The following is an 18,885-nucleotide window of genomic DNA, read 5'->3' as shown; positions in this document are numbered from 1 at the left end:
TCATAAAAAAGGGAAAAAGACCCACATGTGCAAAAATGTTTGTAGCAGCCGTTTTTGTTGTGACAAGGGACTGAAAACTGAGTGTATGCCCATCAGTTGGGGAATGGCTAAATAAGTTATGGTATATGAATGTTTATGGAATATTATTGTTTTATAAGAAAAGCTCAGCAGGAGATTTCAGAAAAGCCTGGAGAGACTTACATATTTGAAAACTATCTTTGCATGTGTTTTTTTTTATTTTTTTTTATTCATTTTTCCAAATTATCCCCTCCCTCCCTCCACTCCCTCCCCCCAATGGCAGGTAATCCCATACATTTTACATGTGTTACAATATAACCTAGATACAATATATGTGTGTAAATGCCTTTTTCTTGTTTCTTTGCATGTGTTTTAAGAATAAAAATCTATTATTAAAAATAAAATAAAAATAAATTAATTTTAAAAACTGGGCCTGAAAAGCAGAAAAGGTCTTGCAAAAGTCTGAAAGGTCTTGCAAGACTCTAAGTGCAAGACTTGACCATATATCTGTCATCTAATAACCAATCAAGTTAAATCTCAAAAACCTCATAACTAGATTGATAAGGTATTGTGGAATATTTCCAATTCCAGAAGGCCTTGTCAACCATTTGGGAGCTTAGATTTGACCTTATAGGCATCAGTACATCATGTCACCATGGAGAATCTTGAACATTAAGCTGGCACAATGGTGGTTTGAAGTAGGAAAGAGAGTTATTATTACACAAATTCACCATAGCTCCAGGTGTCTTAACGCTCTTTGAAACCTGCCAAAAGCACCTGTTAGATCTGTTCTTATTTAAGACACTGTTTTCAAGCTGCAGAATAGCAAGTGGTGGGAAACTGAACAAGGTGGGCAAAACTTTGCTATGTTTACAAAGAATAGCATCTGCTACAAATACAACAGCAACTGCAACAGATTAGTGACCAGAAGGTGGCCACCAGGAACTTGTTATCCTACAGCTTCCGTCATAGAAGGCTTCTGCTGGTCTTCCTAATGAGATCCATAATAATAGCTAATATAGGACTTCAAAGTTTGCAAAGCACTTAACACATACTACTTTGATCTTTACAAAAATCTTATAAGGTCAGTACTATTATTCCTATTTTACAAATAGGGAAATTGATGTTGAAAGAAATTAAGTGACTTTTCCAGGATTATGCAAATATATATGTGTGTGTGTGTGTACGTGTGTACATGTGTGTATGTGTGTAATAATCATGCAGTATATATAAACTACCTGAGGTTAGATTTGAACTCAGGGCTTCCCAACTACAAGTCTGATATTTTATTATCCATTGCACCACCTAGCTCTCTACAGTTGATCTGCCATCACTCCAATGAGGACACCACAAAAGTGCCTTTAGAGTGTGAAGTGAACAACTCTATAATGCCATACTGAAATGCAGTCCCTGATCCTCACATTATCTCTCTGACCAGCTGAGAAGGGATTCAATTTGTGTGGCTACTCTGTAGAACAAAGTGAAAAAAAAAAAAAAAAAAGCAAAAATCCCCTGTGATTATCTACTTCACTACTTATCTTTTAGAAGGAAAATATACAGTCTAAAATGTTACTATCTTGCCCAAAAGCCTTCAATGACTCCTCACCACCTAAAGATCAAGTCTAACCTCATTATCCTGGCATTTAAGGAATTCCACAATCTGACCCAAGCTTGCCTCTCCAGATTTACTCTTACCCCAGCTGGAATGATCAACTTACAAACTCTCCTCTCTCTTTCCCTTCTTCCCTTGCTCCCTCTTCCTTCTCTTCTTTCTCCTTTCTTCTTCTTCTTCATTCTTATCTTCCTCCTAGTCCTCCTCCTCATTCTTCTTCTCTCCTCCCTTTCTCTCCTTCCCATTTCTAGGTCTTAGTTGACATTATTCCTCCAACTTGCAAAAGCCCTTTTCCTACTTTCCAGCCTACACGACTCTTTCTTATTCATCAAGAATGAGCTCCTTCTGCAACTCCTTTAGAAAGCCTTTTCCAGAGAAACAATACCAAATCACAAGGATACCTTTCACCATATGCTTTCTGGGCACTGTTTTAAGTGGAGTCACAGAACCAAAATGGACCTTGGAGGTCATCTAATTTGTCAATTACTGTGTTCACTTCTCATTTTTTAGCCAAACTGTAATCAACTGGAAGCCTATTTTGTTTCCTACAACATTGAACACAATGATGGGTAAACATTTGCAAAGTGATTATTTGATATATGAATCTTAGGAAATACAACATTAAGTTTCCCTAAAGTTATAACTAACCCTAAACTTATAACTTAAAAGATCTTCCCTGATTGACAGACTCCTTTAGGCAACGACTTTCTGAGAAATCCTAACCCTATAAAAGAATCCTTACCATTCTTGTATTTCCAAGGGAACTATATCTTGAAATTTTCATGCTAGTACTGGTAAGGAAATCAATTTGAAGTGTCAAACTGAGAAACTACTTCTGCTTCATATTCACTGAGTGACTTTGGGCAAATCATTCAGTTCTGGGCTTGGGTGCCCTCATTTATAAAATAAAGGTCAATTTATGTCTCCAAGGTCCTTTTCATCTCTAATAGTTTGTGATACAGTAAACTATACCTGATAACCCTTCGTGGCTTATAACCTGTGAGAGAAGTCCACTGTAGTTCTTTTCTGTTTCCTATGGCAACCTGAAGTACAGTTTCTCACCGTGTAAGCACTCAATCTAGGGAATTTATTAGGAGAAGTAAAAAGGGTATCCTGACCAGATATTGGAGAGGTAGGTTTAAGAAAAGCTGATTCTTCTCCCAAATGGCTTTCCAGAGCCTCATAACCATTTCTCTTCTCCCAGCCTTACACAGAAGGTATAATCATGATCCTTTCAGCACAAATCTAATTATTGCACTTTCTGCAAGAAGGGAATATCAAGAAAATGAGCCAAGTGGGAGACCCTAAAGCAACAAAAATATTGATGAGCATAAGAAGTCATTAAATCTATCTTGTTCTCCACACACAAAAAAAGGGAAAGCTACATGGTTCCCATGTCCTACACACACACTCACACATGCACACAATTATCTGTCAGAAATTTGAACATCCTGACCATCTCCAGAATAATCTATACTAGAGTTATTAAGTTGGCATATTACATGGGCTGCCACAAAGAACAAGTTCCATATTTGTCAGCACATTGGACAGAGGCCAAAAAGAGATTTTTACCAGTGATACCACTTTGGGCACCAGTGGACTTCACCTGCCTAGGATAGGTCCTGTCAGAGTGAATTAAAATTAAAGTCAATGTAACACTATAGAGCTTATAGGACCTAGGAAAGAATTACAACCGAGAACTGAGAGTGGCTTTAATGAAATGCTGAGTTAAGAACCTCACTGAAAACTGAAGTAGTCACCACTTTAGGAAGATATGAAAGCTGAAGTTTGAGGGGGACTTGGCCAGGATCCTGGGAGGAAACCTTTGCACTACTTCTTCAAACACAGCCTCTCACCAGAAATTAAAAAAAAAAAATTCAAGCTATAGACAGAAAAGGTGGGAGGGAACCAGAAGTGCCATGTACAAAGTGGGTGCTCAGCAAGTATTTACCAACTTGATATGATTTAATTTAAGCAGGATGCCCCAAGGAGGAGAGGAAATTGTTCTAGATCTAGTGCTGAGTGCATCTCAGAAGGCAGCCCAGACTTCCCCACGCAGCACCATTTCCTGCGCTCTGGGTCCCATCCAGCTCCCAACACTTTCATGTCTCCCAAAAGGCTCATTCTTGCACTACCTAGGCTAGCTTAGCCCATTCAATTGCATTTTTAATTTCTCAGCTTCCTGGTTGCTCCCCCACCCACCCCCATTCTGGATTGTTCTATTTGTGCATTGGACCCTTTGATGTTTTAGGGAATTTGTCATCAGAGCACTGTGTCTCTTGGTTTGATTCTTTTAGTTTGTCCCAGCAGGCTGACTTCACACACCCACATTAAAGGTCACCTTTTGGGCCCTATTATAGCTGAGCAGCTGGGGGAAAAAGCCTCTAGAGATGATTTTCTTTTTTCTGAGCACTGATCATTCTTTTTATCCCCTCATCCACTACCCCCAACTCCCAGGTGTGATTTCAGGCTCTGAAATTGCCACTACTCCCCAGAGCCCCAGACAATGGCATCTTTTTAAAAAAATCTACCCAGAATTATCTCACTAAGCAATCTCTTCTCCCCTTCAAAAAAAAAAGAACCTATTCAACTTCGACCACTAAATAGTACCTATTAATACTTACTGCCCAAAGAAGAAGACTGAGCCTGGAGGATTTCAGGAAGACCCCTGCCTAATTGGGATTTGATTTCCCCATAAAACCCAACATTCTGATAGCATGAAGTCACAGAAACCTGGGCAGGCCAAGGGAATGTGACAAAGTTTCAATAGTACTAAAGTAATGAAGATAAAAGGCAGGTTTAAGAACACTGTCCAAATATAAGACCTGATTTTGATTGCATCAGGGAGTCAATGCATTGTAATGGGAAGAGCCCTGAATAATTGTGACAAAGACCATCTCTACTCTGGATAAGCTATGGCACTTTCTTTGGGCAAGTTAATTCATTTTTCTGAGTCTCAGTTTCCACATCTGGAATATGAGGGACTTGAGTGAGACTTTACAATTCTAAATCTATGAACCTGTGAAATAAACTGTAGTGGTGAGATTTTAAATTAGCTACAAAGGAAAACTTTATTTCCAATTTATCTTCCTATTTGGATATAGTTATTTACATGTGGTATCCCCCATCGTGTCCAAAAATCATTTTGCTCGAACATCAAATTGATGGCACTTTTCACCACACCATGAGTTCTTACAAAGACTCCAATACTAATGACTTATATAACTGCTTTGAGCAACTCATTTGATTTCTCAGTTTTCTCATCTGTGAAATGACAATGATATTGTTCTGCCTTCTCAGGATTTTGTGAGATGTAGATGAATTATATCCTCGACTAAAAAAAATTGAAAAAAGAAAGATTTTTAAAAACAATTTTGGAAAGTACAGAGAATGCAAAATTCTATTTTCTTTGTCTAATACCCAAAAAAATCTTCAACATTTGATTTGGTAGAGGAAAATAAATTCTTAAAAAAATCTCCTCCAGCAAGGTGGAGCATTTGTTAAAATCACATGCTTATAATTGCAATAGACATGAGATGGAAAATGCCAGTTACATCTAGATAGAGAAAATGGAGACGAAATGTTGATCAAAGCATATTATTTTCACCTTTTCGTTTGTTTGTTTTTTCCTCTCTCATGGTTTTTTCTTTTGGTCTGATTTTTGTCATGCACAGCATGACAAATATGGAAATGTTTAAAATGATTGAACATATTTAGCCTACATCATATTACTTTTTGTCTTGGAGAGGGGGGAGATAAGGGAGGAAGGGAGAAAAATTTGTAACACAAAGTTTTACAAAAATATATATTGAAAACTATCTTTACATGTCTTGGAAAAAATAAAATACTATTAAAAATAAAATTATTTCTTCCATCAAAATAATAAAATAAAATCACATGCTTACACTTAAATGTATTCTCTTGGTAAGTTCAATCATGGAAATAAATTTATTCATGAATTCTATGGTTATTAATATTAATGGAAATGTAAAACAGAGAAATGTATGTTCACCAAGGGTGTTCACTGCTGTCATGAAGAAATGACCTGTACAGAATCCAAATGGAAGAGGGGTTGCATTTGCAAAATTATTCAGTGCTTTTAACAAACTCAAATTGCCACCTGCTACAAACACTGCAGCATAACATGGTGGAAAGGAGGTAAGATCTATAAATTCCAATGTCAGCTTTGCTAATCACTACCTATATAATCCTGGGCAAATCGTGAAACTTCTGTAGGCTTTTCTTTTCTTGGCAATGAAGTAAGAATTGAACTGGTTACTTCTATGGTCCTTCCAGATCTAAATGTATAATTCTTTGTCCCATTTTACCTTAAAATATTTTCCCAGAAATGTTGAACATTTGTAGATCTTTGAATATCACAAAATTCAAAAAATCAAACTTACAAATATCCCAGTGAACTATGGAGAGATACATGACAAGTTCTAGGAGATAGGTCATCATTGGCAATCTGATGCTATGCCCAAGAAATGGCATTAAGTAATGTTATTGAGGAAATAGATGATTGGAAAATGAAATGGACTGATCATGTGATGAGAATGAGGAATAGAGAAAGAGATGGCTAGGTTTAGATCCCCTTCATTACTTATGAAATTTAAACAGGGCTAATAACTAGTTAAGTGATTCTTCTACAGAGGATGTATAGAAGAGCAGAGATAAGAACTGTACATGATTTGAAGGAACAGATGGGGCGTGATTTGCAATAAAGGGAAGACATGGATGAGATCCATTGAAATACTAAATTAATGAAGATAAAAGGCAGACTTAAGAACAATGTCCAAATATAAGACATTATTTTGATTCATATTATATCAACACATATTTATGGAATGCCTACTATGTTTGGAGTGCTGTGCTAATTGGTTGGGATACAAAAAAAATTAGGAAGCACACTCTGTGAATTCTATGACCCTATAATCTAATTAGAGAAATAAAGGATTATAATTGAATGATTCAAATATTTTTAATGTTTTGTTATTTGATTATTTTCAATAAACAATGGAAATGTTAAATAATAATGCAATATGAACAGCACAGGACAAAAATAGAAGAGATCTCACAGAGTAGCACATGATTCATTACCAAATGAGTTATACAGACAATAATATAGGAATGGAAAGGAGGGAGAGAGGTATTTGAAATTGAAGTGATGACGTAACTTTTTGTACAAGAAATGGGATTTGATTGACTCTTGAAAAATAGGCAGGATTTGGATAGATAGAAAAGTAGGGACTCTAAGGTGAATGCTAACGAGTGAGATCAAAAATACAAAGGTAGGAAAGCATAAGGTAAGGCCAGAGTGAGCCAGTTTGATGCAAGGAAAGGACAAGATGCAAGTCGAATGAGAAATAAGGTAATTTGAGGCTAGATTATAGAGAGGCTGGAATTCCAAACTGAGGGAATGGGGTTTTATTCAATGGGTAATAAAGAAAGAGTTTGAATGGAAGACTGGATGAGAGAGGATCTAGAGGATGATGTATCTATTAGCAGCAACCAGAATGGATTGGGTTGTGGCTGGGGGGGGGGGGGGGGAAGTACCCATTAGGAGCTGTGGCAGACTTGAGGTAATAAGGTTCTGAACTAGGCTAGCGTCAGTGGGACTGGAAAAAGGAAAGGCAGATAAAATATTCTGAAGGATGAATTGACAGGACCTAATCTAGCTAGGGAGAGAAAACATTAAATGTATTACTATGATTATTTCAAGGTTTTTTCTATTTCCTTAGTACAGGGCAATGAATATTTGTGAGGTTCTCTACTCGGTCCAATTGATTACCTCTCAGTCAAAGGAGAAATTAACATACTTTTCCACCTACACCACACTTTCTACAATTCCTTTAAAATAAACTGCCTCCCTAGCCATCCATGGTAGGTTACTCAGTGTAGTCTCTTTTATCCAGAATCTACAATCCTTTTGTCCAAGTTCTCTGTATTTTAGAGCCTTCTTTCACTTCTGAGGGTCTTATCTTTACTACTCCCCCAGGTATCCTGTGCTCACACACTGACTCCAGCTTTCTACAACTTTCATACATGTAAACAAAATACAAATACACACACACACCACGACACTTCTATAAAACCAGTGCTCCTCCTATCAATGAATGTCCCCTCGAACCATCACTTGCCAGGCTCCAAAATGAATATCCTCCCTTCCTCCTCTGTCTGTGCTTCCATTCCCTTTCTCTATGCATATTTTCTCCTCCATTAAATGATGAACTACTTGAAAATAGGGTCTGTTTTGCCTTTCTTTGTACGCCCAGAACTTATAGTGCTTGATACCTAGCAGATAATAAATATTTGTTGACTTGTTGCCTTGCTAAGAAGTGGGAACAAGCTAATGTGTTACTTCTCTCTTCTCATGCTGGAACACTCCTGTGTTCTAAATTGACAAGTTATTTCTGGTGCTTCCATTTTGAAGCATCCGTTCCTCTCCTGCCTCTGCTGCTGACCCTTCAGATTTTGCTACTATGCTTTAGAGTAATTCCTCTCCTTCTTACATGATTTTAGCTCAATTGTATATGTCATTTTCCCCCATTAGAATGTGAGTTCTTTCAGAGACTTCTTTTTGCTTGTATTTATAGTCCCAGTGCCTAGCAATCTATCACATAACAACTATTTAAATATTTATTGACTTTACTTCTTTCAATGATGTTTATATTTTAGCAGTGGGCAACCACCTATCCTGCCTCTATATAACACCCATCCTGATCTCAGAATTATCCTCAAGAATGAGGAATAAAATTAAGTCCTATGTCATGAGCCATAGAACTTCATATATTCTATGAACACTATTTCAAAAGTTATGAACAGTAGATGTAGTGATTATCTAGGACCAAAGGATTCATAGAAGAAAGGGATTAAAGAGATAAGCTAGTCCAGTCTTTTCCTCTCACAAAGGAGAAAAACAAAGAAGGAAAAGGATAGGTGGAAAAGGTCATGTGTTGAGAATTAGAGTCAAAAGAAAGCTAGATAATCCTAGTAATCCACCAGTACTCACAAATAGTAAATAGGAGAACAAAGATTTGAACCCATGTCTCCTATCTTAATATCTATTCTATCTGTTACACATTGTCCCTTATAGTTCAACCCATTCGTTTTACCAATGAGGAAACTGAAGCCCAGAAATGATCATTACATCTTTGATCCATAACTACAATCACTAGAAACAAGGTGAATATTATCTTTGACACATTCTCATAGACATAAGCCAATGTCTTAACATTTAAATCCAGCTCTTGGTTCACTGGACAGCATCCTTTTGTTGTGACATTGATTAAAATAGTAAATAGACTTGGAATCTTCTGGACCTAGAACCATGACAAGCCCACACATGTATTAAAAAGTCACATTCATCCAAGGTTTCCAAAAGAACATATGGATGGAAGGAGTATACTAGAACTGTTTCATGGAAGAAGCCAAGGGGGTGGAATCAGACGCTACTCCAAAGAAACTATTCTCTCACCTTCTTTGATAGCACCTGGGTGACCAGAAAGCTATTTAAAACTGAGCATGACTAATAAGTAGAAAAGGAAAATGCATCAGCGAGGCAGAAAAACAGAGGTTGAAATAAAGGCAGAGACATAGTGAAAAAGACCCTTGTGTCTCCATGTGTCTACTAAGCAGAGGTCAGTTTGAGGGATATAGCCCAAAACTCAGGAATCTGACAACAATTAATTTCTTAATCTTTAGTCATCAAAAAAAAAAATACAACTAGAAACTCAAAAGCTTTTTTTCAGTGGGCATTGGGTTGCCAGTAATTGAAGGTCTTTAAACAAAAACTGGACGACTACTTGTCAGAATGCTGTAGATAAGATCCATGCACTAGATTACCTCTAAAGTCTTTTCAAATGCTATAAATCTGTAGTCTTATGTAATATGAATAAGGATTTGAGGGAGGGAAAAGAAGGAATTAAAACAAGAAAGAGTATTCTCTACAACATTCCCAAGAAGTGGTCTAGCCACTCACCAGACTCCAAAATCCTAAGGCAATCTATTTCACTTTGGGGTAGCTCCAACTTTTAGGAAATTTTTTTCCTTTAAATTTGAATCTGCCTCTCTACAATTTTGATCATTTATTTCAAGTTTTGTCCTCTGTGACCAAGGAGAACAAACCTAATCCCTCTTTTCTATGATGACCTTTCAGATACTTGAAAAACAGCTATTATATCCTCCACATCTTTTTTTCTTCAGCCTAAACACTCCTAATTCTTTCACCCAGAGTTCATGCATGTAGCATGATCTTGAGGATCTTCATCCAGATTATCCTGTTTTCTACACTCATCAGCTGGCAAATGCCTTTGGTAAAATGTGGTGCACAGAAAACATGGCTGGGGCAAAGTACACACAGCTCAGTGGAACCATTTTGGACAAAATGCTGATCTTAAGGCAGCCTAGGAAAGCAAGAATTTGGTCGGTTGGCTTAGGTTCTCTTCCTTCCATGTTACAGGTTGATTCATACTGACCTTACAGCCCACTAACAACCCAGATAGTTTTCACAAAAAATGCTTCCCTAGTATGTACTTGTGAAATAGATTTTTTTTTCCTTTTTGATCTAATATCAAGGCTTTACATTTATTCCTACTAAATTTCATCTTGATAAATCCATTCCAATTTTCCAAGGATATTCTGTTTTTCTAAATATATTATCTATCTCAAATTCATTTAAAAAATTAATGGACCTCAATTGGAAAATGGTTGGGTAAATTATGGTATATGAAGGTTATGGAATATTATTGCTCTGTAAGAAATGACCAGCAGGAGGAATACAGAGAGGCTTGGAGAGACTTACATCAACTGATGCTGAGTGAAATGAGCAGAACCAGAAGATTGCTGTACACTTCAATGCTGTATGATGATATATTCTGATGGAAGTGGATATCTTCAACATAAAGAAGATTCAACTCACTTCCAGCTGATCAATGATGGACAGAAACAACTACACCCAGAGAAGGAACACTGGGAAGTGAATGTAAATTGTTAGCACTACTGTCTATCTACCCAGGTTACTTATACCTTCGGAATCTAATACTTAATGTGCAACAAGAAAATTGGATTTACACACATATATTATATCTAGGTTATACTGTAACACTTGTAAAATGTACTGGATTGCCTGTCATCTAGGGGAGAGAGTAAAGGGAGGGAGGGGAAAATCTGGAAAAATGAATACAAGGGATAATGTTATAAAAAAATTACTCATGCATATATACTGTCAAAAAATGTATAATTATAAAATTAATAAAAAAATAAAATGAAATAAAATAAAAATTAATGGGCCTGAAGTAGAGAAGACATGCATTCAAATCTAGCCTCAGACACTTATTGTGACTTGGCAAGTCACTTAACATCTGTCTCAATTTCTTATCTATAAAATAAGGATGATAGTAGCACCTTCCTCTCAGGGCTGTTGTAATGACAAAATGGGATAACATCTATAAGGTGCTTCATGTGGAGTCTCACACAAAGTAGGTACTTAGTCAATGTGTGTTCCCTTCCCCTTCTTTTCATTGAGCTCCTGGAAGACTAGGTATCCCTCTTGATTAGTGAGCTACCAGGATCCCCCAGAAATTGTGATCAAATGTCTTTGGGCAGCAAATCCTTGACCAAGATGACCACGTGTTTTCAGGTTGTACTTCATGAGAAAACAATGCAAATCAACTCCATTTGAACAGGACTGTAATCGTCCCTAGACATGATATCCAAAAATCAGCAAGTTTATCATATAAACTTACTAACAGGGACAGCTAGGTGGTGCGAATTAGAGCACCAGCCCTGAAGTCAAGCAGACCTGAGTTCAAATTTGATCTCAGACACTTAACACTTCCTTGCTATGTGACCCTGGGCAAGTCACTTAATCCCAATTGTCTCAGTAAAAAAATAAACTTAGAATAAATTTTTAAAACACCTTACTATCATCATATCTACTACTGTTACATCATGAAGGAATAGGAGGAATGAAGCGGATATATGACATAAAAAGTATTTTTTTACCTTTCTTTGGGCTACCAAGATGATGCAAACTCTGAGATCAAATTCATTACCAACTTGCTGCACAAACAAGAATATAAGAAGAAAATAATTAAGTACAGAAAAAATTTGCCATGATTGCATAGGAATTCACCAGTGGAACACAGGCTATCCTCGTTGTTGTTGTTGTTTGGTCTTTTCAGTCATTTGTCTCTTCATGACCTCATTTGGGGTTTTCTTGGTAAAGACACTGGAATACTTTGCCATTTCCCTCTCCAATTCATTTTATAGATTTCCTACCCCATATTTATACATTTTATCCCAGAAGCAATTTCTTATCCTAACAGATTTGTTTCAGCTAGTGTTTCACAAAAGCATTGACCACAGAACTACCAAGGAGGATTTGGATTATGTTTAATTCAAGTCCTTATGGGCAAAAACTACTCCTGATAGTCTAACAATTGAAGATTATAACATTCTTTGTTGCAAGATTCTTAATTTCTTTTATCCCTTTCTTGTATATTCAATAATTACGGTGAGATATTTGTATATACTACCTCCCCCAAAGCAGGAGTGCTGCCTTACCTGTCTGGTATCAACAATATTTTCTAAAAGAAAGAATCAAAGCATGAAATGAAAAAACCTCTGTAAGATGAGCGGAAGATGGTATGTCATGCGGAAGGTGCTGCAGAAGCCCAAGCAGACAAGTTTGACAGAGGGGGTTTTCTCTCTGATAGAATTACCAAAATTAGTGACTGAAGGGAACAGAACAGATGTTATAGATTTCAATTTTGCTAGAGAATTTGGCATGCTATCTCAAGGAATTGGATCTGCAAAATTCATCCGCACCATCTTCAGTATGAATAGCATCACGTGGAAAAAAATTGGCTGCAAGACCACCAGGAAGGGGGCAATGTTTGAAGTCAAACTATCCCAGAGTGGAGGAGATGACATGATTGTAGTTAAGATTAGTCTTATTTACAGCTAGGGAGCTAGCTTAGAAAAATAATAGATAGCACATCCTAGGAATTGGCAGTTAATAAAAATAGTATTGTTAATACCATATGTTTTCTGTTGCTTTCTACTTTGCAAAGTCTTTTTAACATCCATTTTAGCCTCATTCTGAAGTGCAGCCTATATTATTCCCATTTTGAAGATGAGAAAATTAAGATACAGGAGACTAAATGATTTGTCAAAATTCACAGTATTTTATCCCAACTGGAAAGAATATATATACCACTGTATATACAGAAGTAACAGAGTAGTGGAGCCTTGGAGCAGAGAGTTGGATTTAAATTCTACTTCTAACCCTCTCAAGTTGTATGACTGTGAACAAATCACATCTATTGATGTAGGAGGAATTCCCCAATCAGTTAATTATAGATAGTCAAACCTAGCTGAACTTCATTTGCCAAACTAGTACAATGTAAAAAATTATCTAATGAGTTTACCTTATTGACTTTCTGTAAGGATCAAAATTTTTAACATGTCAAATTCTTTATTTTTACTCTTATTATTTTCTTGAGTCCTATTCCAATGTTCCTTCATGATATAGATCCTGAAGGATTTACATGGTTGGAAAGATTTCAAGAACTTTCCTAATAATGGTATATGCCTATTTTCTGAATACTCTAAATTCATAGAGGGTCCTCAAAAACTTAGTCATGATCATGAATTTTTCATCATCTCTTGCTCAACTGGAAAATTTTCAAGGACTCTTCTTACCATTGAGTATTTGCCTGTTGTATAAGTATCCTAAATTTCCAGAGTATCCTAAATTCAACACAAGGTCATGGATTTTTCATAGCTACTCTTAAAGACTGCTTGCTAAATTGTAGAGGGATTATAATCTATACTTATGAATTGAGTATTCTTGATTGTATGGATCAAGGGAGGTACTCCCTCCAATAATACAGATCAGAGTCCATTCATGTCTTCCCATCTGTCCACCCGACATATAGAGGCTTTTGCTATCTCCATGAAATCCCTCTTCCATTTGGATTCTGTATTGGACAACCTCCATCACAGCAGGATATATCTGGTGAATTTGTTTTGTGCCTTGGTTAGTTATCAGAGGTTCTTCAAAATTATTTCTATTATATCTTTCAAATTTATATGGTTTTAATATTTGTATGGGAGAGATATTTTGTGGAAAGAAAGCTGTAGTGAGGTGACATTTTGTTCTACTGAATCAAATGCTTTTTAAAATAATAAAAATAACTACCACTGATACAGTGCTTTAGTATTTTCTAAGCAATTTGCATATGTTATCTAGTTAACAATAATAAGCCAACTGAAATTTTATATTCTCTACCAGTGTCAATCAATTGACTAATTTTGAAAAAATTAGTTTTATCCTGCTATAGAAAAGTATTTGCAAAAATCTGCCTATTCCTTTCTCAGATGCCTTCCAAAGATGCCTTCAATGTGTATGTTGACCATGCTCATTAAAAAGTTCAGAGACTAAGCATTAAGCATATGGGTCAGTAGTTATTGATATTCTCTCAGTGTATTTTTGATTTTTTAACAAATATAAAAAGACAAAAAAGAACATCTCCATGGACACAGCAAAGCATAAAAAGAGGATTTAACACAAAATCATGAATTTCCATTTCATACTGTTTGGTTTTTTGAAAAATTATGTAATAAATATTGTATATCATTTTCAAAGCTGCCCTACTTTTCTGTGCTTCCTTCTAAGTTTTCTTTGGTTCTCTGCTGTGTCCTTTTTTTCCTATCTCCTTCCCACTTCCCACTAAAAAAGACACCCTAGAAAAGTGTGTATATATATATATATATATATATATATATATATATATATATATGCACATACCTATACAAAACAAACACATATATGCACACACATATACATGTAAAATCATACTGTACATACCTCTATTTAACAGTTCTTTTTTTTTGGATGTGAAAAGCATTTTCCTTCATAAGTTGGGGTTGATCGAAGTATTTTTAATATTCAAAATGACTTAGTTGTTCTTAGAACAATGTTGCTTTTACTGTGTACAATGTTCCCTTGGTTATATGCTCATTTTACTCTTCATTATTCCATGCAAGTCTTTTCATGTTTTTCAAAAATCAATAAGCTCATCATGTCTTAAAGTACAGTAGTATCATATACCACAACTTGTCTAGCCATTCCTCCATTGATAGGCACTCCCTCAATTTCCATCATTATTTTTTTAATAATAATAAGGTTTTTAACATGCCTTTGTCTATATGGTATAGACTATCATCCATGCCTACCTTTTCCCTTTCCATTATTCTTTGGATTTCTTTTAGAAACTTTGATAATTGGGCTCTGAATGCCCTTAAAATTATGTTGTATCCAACATAGATGTCCTTCTGTGTATGTTTGCTTTAGTTCAGCTATGTATCCTATCTTTGTTTCTTTCAGGCCAATTCTACTTTCTCATACAGCACATGATGATATACAATATTAAAGTCCAAACGTGGTGATTCTACCAGCTTAGACACTGAACAGTTTGTTTTGAAATATTCACAGATCTTTTTCATTTCTTTTACATTGCTTGTTGTCTTCATTTTCACTTGAATGCTATTAGAATTACTTTGTCTATTGGATTTTATGCAAAGTTTTCTTTAAACGTATCTTCCTACGTCACTTCTCATTATTTTATGAGGCAAAACTACTCATAATCTTCCACTGTTCTTCTCCATATGATTTTACAAACTAGTTTCTCACCTTGACTACCGTATCTTTTCACTTGGCAAGAAGATCAAATGTTTCTTTGCCCATTGAACTGGTTTCTGGATTCTTTTCTCCTCCTTATGGTAGATGATTTGCATTAATTAATTTCTTTGAAAATGGTTATATGCATGTCGATGTCATTTCCTTCACCTGCTTACTATTTTTTAAATCAACAATTGGAATGACTAATTATTGGTATGGTAACCATTTTCCAATCAGCCACCCATCTAGTCCAACAAACACATTATTAAAGAAATGATTAATGTTAAAATAAAATCAGACGATCAATTGAGGAAAAGATATTACATGCAACAAAGATAACTCCAGCCTGATCTATTATAGCCTGGAATACTTTTAACTACAAATCACACCTCTAGTCCATTACCTAACTATTAAAATACAATGAATTTCCTTTGTCATCATATACTTTTGTTCTTGCCATGTTCAGAACCTCTTTAAATAGTTTTTTTAAGTATTCATAATATATAAGTAGATTCCTGTAAAGTCAATGTTTTTTTGGCCTCTCTATTCTTATTTTTAAACTTTATTTTCCAACCTTTTATTCCCACAGCCCTCTTTATGCCCATTTTTCCTAATATGCTTTGTTTGGAGCTGTTCCTTCATAAGGTAGTAGAATCTCCTATCTCAAGGACTTACTCCTCCTTGGAGGTCTTTAATCATAAGGCAACTGATATGTCTTCCAACTCTCAAATTCTGTAGTTCTTTGATTCCTATGCTGATTGTTAAATTATCTGTTTACTCGATTTGGAGGATCTTTTCCAGTTCTTTGTATGATGTCTCTACCTTCACATCCTTTGCAATAGATGTTGACTCACATGCAAAAATTATTGTGACAGTAGTTTTTATTGTAAATACATATGAAGAACACTGCAATGCAAGGTAATCAAATTGCCCATAAAATGATGTTTCTTCTTGCCTCTGGATACACAATAAACTTAACTCTGCCAGCTCCTTTATTCACCTCTCAAAGGAGAACCTGATGATTCATCCTCATATTTAAATGAAACTTACTTTTATGCTTCTGGTTTCATTTCTACCAAGACTGTCAAGATTGATAAGATTCATTTCCTCTGGTAGTACATCCATTCAATCATTGACAAAGATCTCACTGTTAGAATGCCAACTAGCCTCCTGCTGATGAGCTCCTCTGTACTTATCTAGGCTGGTCCTTAGAAAGCAAGTACTTAGAAAGCAAGTACAAGAAAGCTTAAAGTTCTTCCAAAATGGCAGAACATGCCAGAGTTGGAATTCCACTGTCATCATACCACAATGAAGCATAAGAGTAGGACTTGTGGATGAAGGGAGTATCTTCATCACTGAAAATACAAACTCTTAGATAATATAGATATATAAAATATATGCGTATTTATAAATATTAAGTTTTCTGACTCTACCTTCAATCTCACTTCTCTGTTAGTGATGAGTGGGTTCAATCTCAATAATAACAAATAATACTTAGATAGTTCTCTATAGGTTTGGGCAGGAGAGGGGGAATGCTGTTCAACCATTATCAGATATGAATCACATAATGACCTTGTGAGGTCAAAATCAGAGATTTTGTCTTGTGGATGAGAAAACTTAAACTCAAAGAAGGTAGTGTCTCTGCATGGTCATACAGTTTGTGTCAATGCTGAGATCTGACCCCAGGCTTTCCTGATAACTTTATCCACATGAGATAGTTTCATACATGAGATAGTACCTACAAAGAAGTAGGTACCATTGAGGGTTGAGGACATAATTTTCTGTGGAAATTGTATTAAATTCTTTCATGACACAAACGCATTGTTTTTGGAAAGCCCTTTAGGACAACAATTTATATTCTGATAATTTTTTTAATAAATTAAGCATTTTAATGATTTTTATCCCAGAGACAGGAATGAAATTATTATAAATTTGACTAGGATCTTTTCTGTAAGTGCACTTCCTAAGTAAACTAAGTTATTCACAGATACTACCCCTTGCCACATTTCTATCAACCCACAAAATCATTTATTAGATAACTAATATCTGCCAAACATTGTGCTCAGCACTTTGGGAATTTAGTCTTTCTACAGATGTCCCTATTTGAAATGAGCTTATATTCTAATAGAAGAGACAACAAAAATATATAAAATGTAAATATATTTATATGTTTAAAAATAAGTATATACTTATATATGAAAATATATAATATATGGCATAAATATAAGGGAAAACAATATAATAATAATTAAATACAAGGCAGTTTGGGAGAAAGACAGAGCTGGGGATCAAGAAAGATTTCATGCAAAAGATGATGCTTGAATTATATCTTAAAGAGAGGGACTCTAAATAAGGCAGAAGTGGTGAGGATCACTGATATTTTGCATGTGGGATATCTGGAGCTTCAGAGAAATTAAGCAATTTGTCCAGAGTCACATGATCTATCAAGAATAGGAATACAAGCAACATTGGAACAAGTGATGTGGATCTGGGGAACATGCAAAAGAATATGATTCCATCCAACTGTGACTGGAAGAAGCACCAAGAGTTCTTCAGCCAAAAGTACTGGCAGGTAGTACCAACCATGTACTACCTAAAATATATAAACATGCACCCACAAAACATTTGAATGTGGAGAATTGAGAGAACTCTTTATCACATGAAGAATATTAGCTCTTTAGTGTCTGATCCAGAGACTATCTCTTGCTAGCACTTGTTATATCCATTAGAGTAGTCATCCCCATTTTTGAATATATAAGTGTTCAGTAAAGACAGTATATCTGTGAGGGATGCTAAGCCCTTATCCAAGCTGCTCATCTGCCTTGGTGTCTACCTGCCACCTAACTCTCACCTGTAGCTACAAGAAGCTATAGTGTACACAGCAACCCACCCTGGTAAACTATTTTGGCAGATGGAAGAAACCAAGTTAAAGGTAACTGAGGAGTCTAAAACTGATTGGTGAGTCAGGGATGTGTCTACTCTATGCATATGAAACTTGCCCAGTGGAATAAGCAAATGTAAACAATCCATTCCAACAGACCATGAAGGCAGCAGGAGCAGGTGCTATGGAAAGCTTAAAGCATGATGAACTCATCTAACATGCATCCCAAGCCATCACCAGTTATCTTGAATTTTGATCTTACCATTGTATTCTGATGACTCTATGTAGGGTCTGAATTCCCCAACCAAAGGAACTCCAAACTGATACCCCCCCCAATCAAAGGACAAGTTAATTATGCCAAAGAAAGAGGCAGGACCTCCACTATGATTATAAAAGGGGTGTAATAACAATAATGGGTCACTTACATAAGGGCTGTCTGGAGATGGCTGCCAGACAATTTACGGGATCTCAGATATCCCCATGCAGTGTGGTACAGCAGCCAGCCTATTCAGTTCATCCACAAAGACCCAAAAAAATCCTATGATAATTATAGAAATCAAAGCAAGGAGGAGCTACAAAGCTGTCATTGTGGATTTGCATTAGGCTTAGCAAGCAGTTTTAATTTTGGGTCTGGGTCCCAGGGCTTGCATGTCATACCAGCACTGCTTGGTGAGTGCCTAGATGCAC

Source organism: Sminthopsis crassicaudata, chromosome 4 (genome assembly GCF_048593235.1).
Source record: "Sminthopsis crassicaudata isolate SCR6 chromosome 4, ASM4859323v1, whole genome shotgun sequence".
In the NCBI taxonomy this organism is placed as follows: domain Eukaryota; kingdom Metazoa; phylum Chordata; class Mammalia; order Dasyuromorphia; family Dasyuridae; genus Sminthopsis; species Sminthopsis crassicaudata.
The sequence above is the reverse complement of the archived record's forward strand: the minus strand, read 5'-3'. Positions refer to the sequence as shown.